This window comes from Plutella xylostella, chromosome 10, assembly GCF_932276165.1.
Source record: "Plutella xylostella chromosome 10, ilPluXylo3.1, whole genome shotgun sequence".
Lineage (NCBI taxonomy): Eukaryota > Metazoa > Arthropoda > Insecta > Lepidoptera > Plutellidae > Plutella > Plutella xylostella.
The window spans coordinates 3,575,421-3,592,126 of NC_063990.1; positions in this window are offsets into that span (position 1 = coordinate 3,575,421).

The following is a 16,706-nucleotide window of genomic DNA, read 5'->3' on the forward strand; positions in this document are numbered from 1 at the left end:
TAACTTATTACAAAAATACTAAAGTAAACGCATTTTATCTAAAAAAGTTAATTAAGCAACGTTTGTGAAAGTTAGATAATAATATGATAACTGCACTTTATAAGACGGAGTTTAAATTAGTTGTTATTGATTTCTCGATGGCGCGGACAAGGTTGCTCGCAGATTCATTTTAAAGTTGCTTCCTCAAGAAGCCGTAAGCCGACTTTGTTTATATTGCGAAGAAAATTAATTCCAACGGCATAATTTCCTCCCATTTTCTTCAAATAACCTTATTCTTGCTTGAATAAGCGATCGGGAGCACCTCTCTGAATGTAAACAGCCAATTTTATGCAGATTTCTCTACTTTATTCACTTTAATTTTATTATAAGAATCACTGCTTAGTTATATTTGTGTAACTACGAATCAAATTACGACGATAAAGTATAACAAGATTCTCATTGGCATTGTTAAATCACACAATAAACCCAACAACATCACTTTTACGACACAACGCATCGCGACGCACACACGGAGCGCGTTTACTTTCATTACTTTAATCGTAAAGAGTTTTATGACAAACTTTTCACTAGTAAACTTTGTGGTCAGAAGTGTCAACTAGTTGAAGTAAGTTTGTGTGAGTCACCTGCGAGGCTCCGGCGACCGTGGCCCTGGCGGGTCAGCAGCCTCGCCTCGGCCCTCCGCTGCTGAAGTAAACACCAGTTACAAGAGCATCACCCGGAAGACGTCACAAGAAATTCACTTCAAAACAATCCACAAATCCGCACAAACACTGTTGTTTCTCACAGTCCACGGCCCCTGGTCCCCACTCGGCCGGCCCGACACCACAGATACGTCTTCCGTCTTCCGAGCATAACCTCAAAACATCTTACTGACACTCAGCGGCCCACAGGAATTAATAAAAAGTTTCTTTATAAAACAAGTGGGTTGTGAGCATGTTCCAAAATGGCGGAACTTTGCGTTAACTTCGGAACGAAGAGCGGCGTGAAGTTGAGGGTGCGCGGCGGCGCCCGCTGCCCCATTGCGCAGATGCCACTAACTTTTCGCAACTACACTACGACCGAAACTTTTACACAGTTTACTTCGAGTAAAAAACACTTTCTAAAACAGTCCAAAAAGTAATTTTAGATCACTGTTAAGTCACAAAAGTAGTGTTTGTCGGTGTTGTGGAGAGTTAGCGAGTCCGAGGGGCGCGTGGGGCCGCCTTGCTACACCGCGAGCCGCGAGTCGACGGGGGTTCGGTCGGAGAAAATCAATAACTTACGGCCGGCACTCCGCGCGCTCTCCGCGTTTAATCATACACTTTGTGAGCAAAACATTAAAACTTGTCCGTTTGTTTATAGGAGGAGGGTCGCAGCGTGCGGCGGCGGCGGCGGCGGCGGCGGGAGCGGCGCGGCGGGCGGGCGGGGCGGCCTAGCGTTGTGACTTGTGCCGATATCGCCAACAGAGTAAACTTGGGACAAAGTTTTGGGAGGTGTTCTTACAAAGAAGTTCGCTGTAATACTGCACCGCGCGGAAGACCGGCCGCCGCTAACTGCCTTGCATAACTTTACTGCATTGTGTCCGCGGCGACGAGTTCAAATTAAAAGTTTGATGGATGTTTTTTATAACTTCTAGACTTGTTTATATCGAGTTTGCGCCCCAGTTTACAAGACCGTATTCCGATTTGATTAACTTGGAAAGTTGCCTACGTGCTTTTTTGCTGAGCTACGTATTTTTGAGTTTAAAAAGGAATTAATATTAAAAGTCTGTCAACTGAATAGGCTATTATATTACCTACTTAAAGAGTTTAAACTTAACCTCCTTAGTTTGTAAAAACTACAAACACAATCTACTGTTTATAAGTTTATAACTCAACAATAACCTAATCCAACTCAGCCGGGTGAGTTGACAGAACGCCCAAAAGTAGCAGTTTCCAAACAACATTGACTACAGTGATTTAATTCTGTAAGTAGTGTAAACAAGTTTTGTCCGGAGACCGCTGCCCGCCCGCCCCCACAAACTCCTGAAAATTGCCCGACTAGTCTACAAACAAATCTAGGTATCCACCATCCAGTGTAGTTAGAGCGATGGATTCGCTTCGCGAAGCCGTGTAGGTTAAAGAATAAGGGCGGTTGTCGGCTGTGTTAAAGGTTAGATGTGATTTGTCGGATTTTCTTTGAAATGAAGCCAGTTGGTGGACGAGTCCAGCATATCTGAGGAAGCCAAACTTCTCTCCTCCCAAGGATTGAGTATTAACAAGTATTTTATGAGATAAAGTTAGCTAGAGAGGCTGTTTATGTTTGTAACTCGGAATTGATAAACGTTTCTAAGAGTAGGTAAAAAGTTTTTATTGGCTTTGGCGTTGTAGGTATGATGTAAGGTACTTATTGAGTTTTACTTTGGGTACACCGAATTGTTTTTATTTTTTAACTTTATATTAGGTATAAGATATTGAAACAACCTCTGAGTTCTTGCGGCCGCTAGTACGTTATCGTCGTCGATACACGATCCACCAATTAGAATGCCGTATTTATGGCAAAAAGCGATATAGTGATGTTTATCTACGTCGATAACGAACCCGTGTAGAGGCAGCTGGTATTTCTTCCTATAGGACCTTTACTGTAATGGTAGGCCATGTAACTCACGTGGTAGGAGGTCTATGTTTCCTAAACGATAAATTAACTACCGACACTACTTGCAATGCAAGAACCAACTAGTTTCTAATCCCCATAGTGCTGTGGAAACTCATCAGGAGAGGAGACATAAATATAGGTAGGCAACTGGTAAGGTACATGCGTTAATTTTAAATTGCAAGGCAAGCAAGAGTAACTATATCCCATTCCACGGGGAAAGACATCTGACAGAACCCTTATTACATTCAAATAAGGGTAGTTTTTGTTCTTATATAAGTTGTTCAGAATGATGAAAGGTCTACATTAAGTACCACACAAAGAGTTACTTACAATGGTTGTTTTATGTAGTAACAGTATAACAACACCAGTTAACTATGGCCCAATCCCAACAGATACGAGTAGTCTGCGGTTTACTATTTTACACATTATTGCGTACGCCCCCCAGAATAGAGCCCGCGAGTCGCGACATAAACACAACTCACATTCTGTAAAGCAGTTTCAAGTGGTTTTATTCATATAGGTACATATTTTTGTCTCTATCATTATTATTGTAAATAAAAACCTTATAGGTACTAACACTAATGAATATAAATTTATTGGTAGCATGGTAGATAAAGTTGCAGTTAACAAAAATGAATCAGACATAAAGGGTACTTACATTTAAAAAATATAATATATATAGTTTTTTTTTTGCTGGTCTAACAGGGATGCTCAAATTCATAGCTAAATAATTAAGGAACTTAAGGATAAATTCAAAATAATTAAAAAATTCATTGCGTAACACGTTTCTCCCGTCAGTTTTACTCTAAAAATCTTGACAAGTGACAATTTTACCCTTTTCGGAGCATTTTAAATAAATTAAATTGGCACCGAATTAAAATATGCAGTAGAAGTTTAATGTAACCTTTGTCACTGTGGAATATGGACGGAACGGCAGATTGGACTGAAACAGAATTTCAAGTATTCTATAAAGGTAAGCGTCCATCTATCGGTATCGTACCTACGTATCGTACCTACGTATCGCCTCAAACGATTTGTCATCAAATATTTTACTTAATGTAGAAACGGCTTCAGTAATCCCGATGAAGTGATCGCATTTGTGTGAATTTCTATACCTACAAAGAATACTGACTGACTAACTGGACTGACGACCTTAGGCGGGTAGCCGGTAGTGGTGGTTGGATGAGGAAGGCCGAGGCCTGATTGTTGTAGCTCTCCTTGGAAGAGGCCTTATTCCAGTGGATAATTATTGGCTGATGATGATGATTATGATGAATACTTAATGCAATGCGTCTGTTGCGTACCTACTTCAAAGGGTAAAAGCGGATTTTTTATAGGATCACTATTTTGTCCACCCGTCTGTTTCTCATGAGCAGTAAATAAAATAAGAACTCAAATTAATTCAAATCAAACATTTTGAAAAATCAGGCAAAGGAAAACTGTAGCACTGAAATAAATATTGAAGTTGCAGTGGAAATAAAACTTCTAGCTCTGAAACTAATTTAATTATCCAACCACCTCGGACCAAGATTACCTGCTCATTCACTGAAATACTTATATACTATAGTTACTTGTACGCAGTTGGCTCACAGAGTGTTCTGTCCATGTTTCTGTTAAATATCATCAGTTTCTATGAGAAATAACGATATTTTTTTTTGCGAATTTGGATATTCTGATTTCATTTCCCAGCTTAGATATAACAACATGATGCACACGTAGGATTCGGCTTAGTATATAATTTTTGCAACACCCTGTGTATATTATGTATAGCTTATTAAACAGGTCAATAAATGTAATTTTCAAAAAAAGTTAATGGAAAGTGTGATTTTTAAATTTCCTTGCCTTTTTTAGAGTTTACAAGAACTTATTCCCCGCCTTTATTCTGTGTGCCTATAGCCTATATTTTTATTTGTTACTACTACTACTGTACTTGTTATTCTTTGCTGATACGTATACATACTAGGCTAGGTTGTCCTATGGTGGATAAACATAGATGGACCTATTAACAGTGCATTATCTACTCAAGAATATTATTGTGTAAGTATAAAACAATGTAGTCGTCCCGATGACTTCATTAGCGGGTAGTCTCGTCTGGCGCTCGTCGGAATCTATTAGCAGGATTAGGATCTGCAGAAGACGAGGGTCACAGCACGTCTCCGTGCGAGTAATCCAAGAAACAATCAGGGCTGAATATTCGTGGATATGGTTTATTTTTAATTAGATACTTTCGTATTTTTTTACTCGACCGATGCATCTTTCATGGCTATCTGGTTTTTCTGGCATAAATCGATCCAAAGGGAGTACAGTGTTTATAATAATTAAGAAATATTTTACTAAACGTTGGGGTAGACGAGTTCTCGAATCGAGACCACGAACAGGCAAACGCAGCGTGAGACGCCCTTCTGCCCGCTGGACTGACGACCTTAGGCGGGTAGCCGGTAGTGGTTGGATGTGGAAGGCCGAGGACCGAGTATTTTATATATAGATTATTATTATATTTTATATAGATTATGTTAAATAAGTGTTAAATAATTAATGTTAACCTTACTTGTTTTTATTTTAAATATTTAATTGTTTACCAACTACTTGTTATATTTCTAACTACCTAAGTTTATTGAATTGTATACTAAACGGAAGAGCGGGGCCCCACTGGCACAGGTTTCTTTTAACTTACAAGTGAGGCTCTGGTCACTACTTTGTTACTGAATTTGTAGAAAGAAATAAACTATTCTTTGATTCTTTGATTTTGGTGGATGATTTTTTTTCTGATGATAATGATGATCATTTTACTAAGGGTGGATTCGTCCAAACATCACGTTACACGAGAATAACTATACCGGAATTAAAATTATACGCGAGTAAATATCTAGGATAAGTACATTTGCATTCTACCAAGTTATACCATGATTAAATTGAATGAACGAGGAACGAAACTGTAATGCAACTAAAATAAAAATAGCTGCGTTTCAAAGCATGCAATAGAAATGACATGCCAACTTAGTTTGAATGGATTATAAAAGTATGAAATTGTTTATGTTTTAATATTTTATTCGCTGTTGTTATTCTGAGACTTTGCCTTTTAACGTACTTTTGTTTATGTTTTGACAGATGTGTTTATATGTCATTATGACGGTTTTCTAATCAGCTGATGTGCTGCCGCCATTACAAAATTACTCTCGGATAAGCTCGTTACACGGTCAATTTTGGCGGTATAACATTTTATTCTTGGGATAAGCTAGTTATCTTGGTTTCAGGTTTGGTAGAATGCAAAATCTGCTTACTCGCGAGTAACTGGTACTTTACTCGTGAGTAAACAGTTACTCGACGTTGGCCGAATCCGCCCTAAAAATACTATGTACACAAAACCGGCTTGCTCGACAAACGACCTTTGACAGTTAGCCGGTAGTGGCACGAGAAGACCGATATCATTGGTTAACTGACCACAGTGTTATGTATGGCGCTTCATGTGAGAGGCACATAATTATGTGCAGCACCAGCAGAGGACGATTAGGGACTGATGACGACTATCATTTATTATATGTATAAACAAACACACTTTTCAAACAACAAAAAATAAACTTTATAAGAGGTCATAATTGTTACGATGGCACATCCGAATTTCCTCCTTCGTGGTTCTAAATAAATAACTTATGCATTTTACAGGATTAGCTGTTAATATGAGGCGAGGCGGCGCGGTCACGGCCGCCGTTGAAAAGTTAATTAGTCCTGTCATAATTAATGTTTATTCGAGACTTCCCACTCCATAATCTAGTCTTTGGCAAGCACTCCTTGTATGCTTGTATAATATATGAAACTGTCTGATGAAGTTAACTAATATTTATGATAAAGTAACCATAATTTTAAGCTTCTCTTATGCAACTACAACTTAAATTTCATATTATCCCAAAATGTATCGAATTTAAGCAAGTACATTTTAATATTGTAAATGGAATGATAATAATAAATAATAATATATAATAAAAAATGGATATAAATGATGGATGTTGTTTATGAAAAAAAACATATATAGACAAATTGAGAACCTCCTTTTTTCGAAGTCGGTTAAAAAGTAATTAGCTATTATATAGCCAGACATGACTCTAGCGTTTTATTTTATACCAGTTTGTCCATTGCCATCGTCGTCCCTGATAGAGGCCATAGCGCAAAAAAACTCAAAATTGTACGGTGACCAACACACGATCGCTGTCATAATAGGTAATAATTTATTATGGACGTAGTAACGTTCGGCATAGTCACGTATAATGTAGTTAACCGTCGTCGCTTCCGATTCGTTGCCGGCCGCAGTGGACAAAAGCCCTTCTCCTCCCCTCGATGCCAATTATAAAGTTCGCGCGGAATCCTGAATAGATGTTCGGCACACAAATCGTCTTTGAGTTTTGTTTGCATTTCGACGCCATTTCTATGAAACATATTATTATTATGTGTGAACGGTAATGTTGTTATTTATTAATAATATATAATAAATTATTATAGATGTATAACGGTTAATATACCTAGTAATAATTTCACACTTACCCTTGCTACGGGGTGGCTATTGGAGAGGTATCGGTATTTTTCTTTCATGGATTTTTACAGCTGGTCGAAAAACTATACCAAATAAGCATTACACAAAACGACAATAAAATAAATAACAGAGAAACCCACCCAAACTGAAAACCAAAGAAGTAACCAGTCCGAAACTCGTTTTAGCAACCTAAACAGTCCCCTAAAGGCTCACTAAGCGGCATTAGCGGGAACAAAAGAAGCGGTCACGTAGCCACAGACGTGCCCGCCGCCGAGACAAGGCAACTTTTAAGTTATTCGCTGCATAGAACCACGGGAAACCCCCGGCTTAACTCAGAAACTTCTTGAGAGCAGGCGATGTGGGGGAAGAGGATAGGGAACAAATTGTTACTACTGGTCGTTATATTATGTGTAATTCAGAAGATAATTAAGCTGGTAAGAATAATATTAGTAAGTACCTACTTAACATGAGCAGATTGGATACGAAATTGATTTTTCTTTTAAATCATCGTGATGTACGTACATAACTAGCATGTGTAAGAAAGGACAGCTAGTTTTTACACTGTAGAGGTACGAGCAGTAGAAAGCAAACACGTATTTGTATGGTAATCCAGAGGGCCTAGTGGAATTAACTTCCACTAGGCCCTCTGGACTACCCTGCTAGGTCCGGAAAATATGAGAAATAATCTGAATGTCATTTCTTCTACACTCTTTGTTCTAGATCCTCTGCGGTCTCGAGGCCTCGGGCGGCTCAAAAATATCATCCTTTCAAGAATAAACGTCTTAATTTCTACCTTTCGCTTTAAAACGACGTGAAACTTACAAAATGAGGCTGCGGTCGGTATTTGATTTAACGAAGGAGTCTTGGAGATGTTTGTTCATTGCTGGGTCTCCGGAGTAAATAAAACATATACTTAGTTTGTTTTATTACAATGTTGACCGAGAAAATGCCCGGTGGAGAATGTGGAATCAATGGTCAAAGGTCAAGCAGAGTTATTAATGGTGTATTAAAAAACAAAAATACTTTTTGCTGATGTTGGTGCTGTCAGACTTTTCAATGATGAAATGTGAGTGTAGGTAAACTACCAAAGTCAGTACCTACCTACTGAGTAAACCTTAGAAATATCAGATCACTCAATCTTGTAAATTTTTGGCAGTTTTCAGCTCATCCAAACTATAATTCCGAACGAGAAACGTTCAAGGGAGACCAGACATGGCCTGAGCCTTCACTGAAGTAGCTACACAAATAACATGAACAACAACAAATAAACCACATTCACACTTCCCGGACCTCTCAGGATACAGTCACGATAGCCCGACGACTATTTCCCCAAAGGGCTATTGACTATTGTCTCGGTGACCCCAGCGCCCGGTTCGATACCCAGCTACTACAGTCTGCATGCAATCATAATATATTGCTGATTTGTAGTGGAATACAATGATTTCAAATGTAAAATGCAATTATAAAATACTGCACGCAGTCACACACATAACCCGCAAACAGGCCACATAGATACCGGTCCTCCTACAAATGAATGGTAAAATAATTCGAAATTCAGATTCTCCAATAGCACGCCATATACATGTCGCAGGCAACTGGTTTAATCTCCTGTTTGATTGAACCACTAGCCCGTTCATTGGATGGCGCTATTCAGTTGTATGACTAAAGGACAACTCGTCAAGTCGTTCATTGTAACGTTCGACGTCTTGACTGAACGTCATTCAGCGAAGTCGTTGAATGGGATATAGTATAGCAACTTTGTAATGTCTGGTTAGGGTGAACATCACCAGACAAGAGTCAACAAAAAGACTATGTTACAAAGCTCTTATCTCACAAATTAACTAAACAATATCAATAAAAGTACCTTCATATTGTTGTTCATAATTATCCAGTTTCGCCACTTTTTTTCTTTGAAACTATCCGCCCGCGGCGTAATAATAGGTAAAAATAGGTTGTCACACTATTTTAACACAAATAACGCACTTTAAAGCTACACTGAAAAAAATTAACAGCTATAAATAAACAAGCCGCTGCTATTTACAACCGAGTAACTTGCTTCGGAGGGAGCCTGCAAAGTTTGTTGCTAAAATTATACAAGTCAACTTTGTTAACGTATGTTGGTAATATTAACCCAGTAAGTTGCTCAAAAATACGTATACAAGATTGGTTTCTTCTAATCTATTCTCTTAGTAAACTTAACAAACCTGTTTTCTATAGTGAATCGAGTTACTTTGTTAAAAATACTCAAGCTTCTTAGTATTACAAATCAATTCAATCTGTAACTGCAACAACTAACTTGGTTGAAGAAATGAACACAACTGTCGCCACAACCAACGGGCTTTGTTGTGTTTAGCAAAGTAATTTAGTAGGCTCAAATATGTCGCTTCGTAAAACTAGACAAGAAGCTTGATAATGATAATCAATTTATTGGGTAGGGACAGCTAATCTACTTGGTTATTTCTACTCAATTCATATTGGTATACGTAGCCAAGTTACTGGGTACTTCCAATCTAATACACTATGTTCTTTCTAGTCAATTAAGATTGGTATATTTAGCCAAGTTACTTTGTATTCTTAGGCGGGTTTACTGGGTAACCATAGCTAAAATACTTTGTTGCAAGTACCATTTTAAACGACACATACCTATTATGCTATATATTTTCAGTATAAGCTGAACTATGACTTTACGTAGAAGCCATTATACAAGGTCAGCTCATACTGAAAATATGTCGTTAGATATGTGGTCGTTTAAAATGGTACTTGCAACAAAGTATTTTAGCTATGGTTTCCCAGTAAACCCGCCTAAGAAAAAAAAATGAAAGAAAATTATGTACATACGAAATTAGCTTTATTCAGTACACCATACAGTCATTTCAGGTAACAAACTACTCTGTTATAAGAATTAATCTTAAAACTAGTACACAATATCAAGAAACTGTGTTTGTTAATACATTGTTTACATAAAAAAACAAATGACAGTTATTGTAATGTTAGCAAGTTACTTTACATAAATTTATACTTTTAGTTGATTAGCCAGAAGATAAGATAAAAAATATAGAATAAGCTAAGATAATAGGTATGTAATGACCTAACTTTTATACAACCCAATAATACCGTCATATAAACTTTTAAATAGATCTAAATCAAACATAATTCACATTCGTCATCGGGAAAATGATCATAAATGCTATACTCTAAACAGTTTTTACACCAAAAAAAATTAAAGTGCAATAAATTCTTTACATATTGTTCGTTTTCTATTATAAAATGTTCTGGTTGAGCTTCATTACAAACCGTCAAAAAATCACACCCAAAGCACTTACTAGACAAAATAAAATGTGTCTTTACCCAAGGCCATTTTAAGTATTTCAGTAATTGGAAATGATTTTTAGTTAAAAAATTGTCAATATTTATGATAATCGATATCTTTGATGCGTAGGTCATATCAGGAATATATCGTACCTAATGTAATTTACACATTAAAGTATAATATTAGGCAATATTTTGCTTGATGAGAAGTAACTTAAGAATACAATTTAAACATCCATGCATCAATGGATTCACCGACCATGGAAGTAGAAAAAAAGATTTATTTCTAAAGATTTTTTTCTACTTCCATGTCACCGACAATAATGATAAAAGGTGACAGTGAGCCCATAGTATAGAAATTTTGTTATATAGCTTACTTGTTACCATAGTACAGATATCGGAGTAACTTCTGACATGAAGAATAAAACTGGCCGTTGTCTCTGCTTTTGAAGGACGCCAAATCTTTTTTCCTGCGTTCTTCAGCCTCAAGGGTGGTGGACGGTGGTATGAAAAGCAAACAGGCTATGTTTGATGTCTCCTCTGAACCTGAAATATAGATTATTAGCTATTATATAGTTTATACCCCTTGCATATTGGTTATCGCTTAGGTATCATTTAAACTATAGATACTGCCTATGATGCTTAACAAAATTCCGTAAAAAACATACTTAGGTAAGAATGAGAAAACATAGGTATATTAGAATTTTTATACGAGTCGGGTAGGGTAGGGGTAGAATAGGTAGACGTATTCAAAAGTACTTAAACTAAAGCAGGCAAAAAATAAAAATAAACTGAACTCACCAGGACATATCCTTTCGGTTTTTTAAGAGCGGCATATTCATTGAAGTATTGAGCTATGGATAACTCTTTTGAAGCAATTATCCTTGTCTTTGTGGTCTCTTCACACCTTTGTTCTACAGCTGTCCAAGGCCTAAGCGTAATTTTGAAGCCTTAACAGTTTGTCTTCTTCATCTTTCTTATTAGTTAGTCCGTCTGGTAAACGTAAGCTTCAACAGACACGTCCGTCACGCGACTATGATTTGGGAGAAATGGCCGAAATCTCAGGCTATGTAGCCGATTCCTTGTTTATTTTTTATCAAGTTACTCGGATATAAATAGTGTTCGCCCACTCAATTGTTAATTAATGAGCTGTGCTTATTTACCAATATATAGGTAGCACGGTTACATGCATCATAGTGAGTTATTTAATTTTAACTACGTTGATGTCTAAAATTAAATAAATTACTTCTTATCATTAAATAATAATGTAAGCTTGTCTATTTTTAACCAAACTCGTAACTGATTTTTTTGCCAACTATGATTATATCTAAAATTAAATAACTTACTTATTATGAAACAATAATCTAAGCTTGTCTATTTTTAACCAAGCTCGGTGTAAACTATAGCCAACTATGATTATGACTAAAATTAAATAACTTACTTATTATGTAATAAATATGTAACTTGTTTAGTTTCAACCGAATATGGTTCTGGTAATTTTTAGTCGAGTCGGTAATTTAGAAATAGACGAGTACTTTGTTAATAATAGCCAAGAATATTTAGCAATACTTGCTTGTACAATATTAGCTAAGCTTAATTGCATAATTTAAATATGTCTTGATTGAATGCAGCTGAATAATTTTTTACCAAGCTAAATTGGTACTTTGCTAAAAATTATTTTTTTCAGTGTAATTTATTTGCAAAAAACTAACAATATAGGTGCTTTTTGTGTCAGCTGTTAGCTGTTAGACGCCATATTTGTTTTATTCACCACCTGACTGATTTTAAGTCAGCTAACTAGTTGGACGTTTTGTGACGCTTGTACAATCAACGTTCGGCCTAGTCATACAACTGAACAGCGCCATCCAATGAACGGGCTAGTGGTTCAATCAAACAGGAGATTAAACCAGTTGCCTGCGACATACATACCTACAGCACTCTTCTTTTTCACTCGGGTGGTCAAATGGTTGTTATGACGGAGCTACGAGTGCCTTACTTAAAATTATACGCTTTTTGAAACGTAACTGCAGAGCACTCAATCCAAATTAGAATTATTGCAATAAATGGAAATTAGATTTTTAGGGTTCCCTACACAAAAAAGTTAGAGGTAGATGAGTCTCTAAATAAAAACTCAAACGAAACTATCTGAAGGTGATCGTGCATTCGGTGAGTGTTGTGATTATGATCAACTACGTAAACTTTTGCCGTTACAATAAAAATAGAAAGCTTATCTAGATAGTTGAAAATTTTAGAATGACAAAATAAAATCAGCAATAATTATATTATTTGTTTCCTTATAAATATAACAACTCCATGTTGTCGTAGAACTGATGATGACGTCGACAAAAATTATCTCTAAAAATATCAACAGTTGCCCGAGCACAGGATTCGAAACCTCCGTTTACGTTGCGTATTGGTTGCGTATCGTCAAATGTCACTGTCAAAATGTAAGGCAAATTTGTTAGTTCCAAAAGTGGCATTTGTTTTTTCCATGTTAGGTGGAATTTCACCAAACGCTAAACGTATTTAGTAGCCTGTCAGTTAGTACAAAATGTATTTAAAATTTGATTTAAATACGTTTAGCGTTTAGTAAAAGCGACCCTTCGTGTAGATTCGAAAATAGTATCGAATCCTATGCTCGCGCCTCAGAACGCCCTAGCGCAGTTATTTTATTCGATAACGTAGAGAAGTGTTGTTTTTATTGGGCAGCAGCGTTCCCCCACCGTCCTCCCGACACACTGATTAGCTCATTATTCTTTTCCGGATTTATTATAATTTTCTTTCCTGTTTTTTTTTAGACATTCAAAATTTTTGTTCAAATTCAAAACCATTCTTACGTAACGCGATCGTATCGTTTTACAAATAGGTATAATATGACTACAGGTCTAAGGCACTGGGGGTTTATTTAAATCGGTTTGTTAATACATTAATACGCGCTACGTTGATTTTGCTACGCGCTATGTTGCAACGTGATATATCAGTTGATGTTTCAACGGGCTGCGTCCGATATACCTATACAATTAAACAGCGGCCTGGCACCAACAAATAGTTTAACACAGAAAAACAAAGAGAAAGCAACGACTATAAATCCATCTATACAACGATCCTAGCCATCAAGATAGCGACGCGGCAGTTTCTAAAGTATTTATCATTAACGGACTTTGTAAACTTTTTTACTTTCAGATGTTGCAAACAAATGGAGTAAAAGACAACAACGAGGGATTGTAAACGCAAAGTTTTCTTAATCTTCGTCCGTTGGAGATTTAATTAACATTCTGGGGCCGGCTCAGCGGGCGGACACTGGCGCTTCTGGGGGCTGATCATGTAAAATGTAGAATTATAGTCCTGCAAATTAGTTACAATTGATGGCATTACATTTTAGTTTAAGGATGACAATGAAAACCTTTAAAACGTAAACTTGATGAAATTGAATTTCTTGGCCTACAGATGAATTACGTATAATATAAAATATGTAGGTAGGTACTTATTATAATATAATATTTGTTAGTTAAAACTTGCACGGTCATTAGTTTTCTGAAATAAGAATCCGCACATTAATTAAACTCACGGAAAACTTAATTAAGGTTAGCTCACGGGAAAAGGCTGGTTTATTAAGTTATCGGTAGCTATCGGTACCGATAACTTAATAAACCGATTTTCATCAATGCCAATGAAGTACACGCACTACAAAGAATACTGATTGCGATGCGTCCGTTGCCTACGATGCCGAAAGATGGGCGCTTACCTTTATTATATAAGTCATCAGGCTACAGTGCATGGGTGGTAATTGCGCTCTGTCAACTACAGGTCACTACCGGCCGCTGCACTGGACGACCAATCCACACGACCAAAAAAACCCTCGTGACAACTGCAAATGGAAACGTTCAGCTGTCAACCCTTCGCGTCTGAGGGAACGGGACACTTGCAATATACAGGGTGTTAAGATGAATGCGTTTGAGCGGGAAATGGGGGTAATGTTGCCTGGATTTTAATAGAAATGGATAATTTTGTTTCCTTCAGAGCTTTCATAGACAACTGCGCTACTTGACTATAAAATATGGAGAGGACTAATTGGATGTAGCGTGGCAAAAAAGGTTACCTACTACCACTGTGTCCTTAACTCCTTATCTATCATAATATATTTTTAAAACATACAACATACAAAATCCCCTTCAATTCAAATATCCACACTTTTACAGCTTACGGCTATAAAATGTCTGGTTGCGATAATCTGGGGGAAACGGGGATGCCCGCAGAGGCTTTTAAAAAGTTGTAAAACCTTCTCTCATTAAACTGTAGAGAGAAAGCAGGTGGTTTTGATCGATACAGCTTTCATGACTAAATATTAGCCATAGTTAATATTCATAGCTATGTTTCTTTTTATTTCATACAGGAAAGCACAACCTACGCCACTACAATATATCACAGGCTCTGCCTAGATTTAGGTCGGATGGCCGTGTGTGAGATGACCCATATATCTACCTTTTATTATTATGAATTTTTAATTAAGTGGAAAAGATACTTACGTTAAGGAGATTGCCTCTATTTGCACCAAGCTATTTAGGTACAGTTGGGACATATATTATGTAATACCTATATGTTATACCTACAAAAATGTGCATTCCCCTTTTGAAAGAATATTAAACAACACTTCAATAATGTACCTACATATTAAAAATACATATAAGTACCTAGTTACTTCTTCTTTTAAAATTCTTCAATCTAGCTTGTGTAGCTTTCTTGAATAACTTTCATATACTTACCTACCCAGTCTACCCACCCGGCACCTAGCCATAGTTATAAAAGCTATATATACCTATAATATAAAAGCGGATTTTCCCTCAAATCATGTTATTACAATCCCTTAAAAGGTATCTTTATTAATAAGTCGTAAACCGGGATGCAAGGGGAACTACTGGGTGTACTTAACTGTGCTAAGATGCACCTATAATGGGAGTCCTCGTAAAAACAGAACCTATAAACTTAATAAAACATTAAAACATAAAAAATTGTAGGTTGCCGTAAAGCATAGCCGGGGCAGGCACACCTGTTATAGGTGCTAAGGACTAGGTACCTACCTAATATTAAACTAGTTTACTTGCTTAACTACAAAAGAATTTCATAATCTAGGACCTACAAACAAATTAGCATTTCTACCGGAAACTTGTTAGGTACAGTGCGACAAACTTATCTGTTCCGGTGACAGTTAACTAACTTGGTCCATATTTCCATATCTCATTATTTACTGATTTGTCGCACTGTAAGTACCATTAACGTTTTGACAGAAAAGTTACAGGTAGATGACAGAAGATTAATAAGTACATGGAAAAACCCATCCTATTATTCCCATGCTATGCCTATTTGCCTGAGCTAAAGCCAAACATGTTCTTTCACATCTAAAGTATCTTCTACTAATACCTACTTACAAAATACCTAATAAGCAAGCGAGGTATAATGTGTATAAATAACTAACATTGTCTAATATCCTGTTATTATGGATTCCCGAAAACGTCAAACATGTCATTCGCAACTCCTCCCCACGTCACGAGTACTTGCTTATTAAAGTATCACTTGATCGAAACTGTTTAAACTGTTCAATTTTAATAGACCGAAAGCGACACGCCCTGTAGTAGCGTATTTTACTTCACTAGATCCGGTTGAACTTAGGTTGATAGAAAGGAATTATGCATAATAAATAAAAAAACATACAGAAGAATTGAGAACCTCTTCGTTTTTTCGAAGTCGGTTTACAAGTTATATAATTTGGAAAAAAGTATCTTGAAAATTACAGTAAAGGAAGGTCTGACTGATCTATCAAGTTTACAATTCGTAAAAATGTAAGGCGTATGTGACGGGAATGATAAATACCTATTAGAACATTTTATTTTAGTATTCCGATTCACTCGTTTCAATACCTAGGTACCAACTCAACCCTTTCTATTTAATGATAGGCTACAGGTAGTCATATAGATATAAATATTTGAGCATCAACAATTCAACACCACCTGCTTATTACTGTCTACCTTCAACCCATCTTCAACCTCAGGTCAAGACGTCAACATAACCCTTTTGACAATGTGTAGCCAGGTATATGTGTGAAGAAATGAGACCATGTGTATATGTGACTCATGCAGTATATTTTTCTATCGCAATCGGTAGCAGTTCAAGTCTCTGGAACTGCTAAATCTAATTTTAAAATTTGAACTATGTGATAAATATAAGAGAATTATGTGGCCGGGCGGGCGGATGACCCATCATT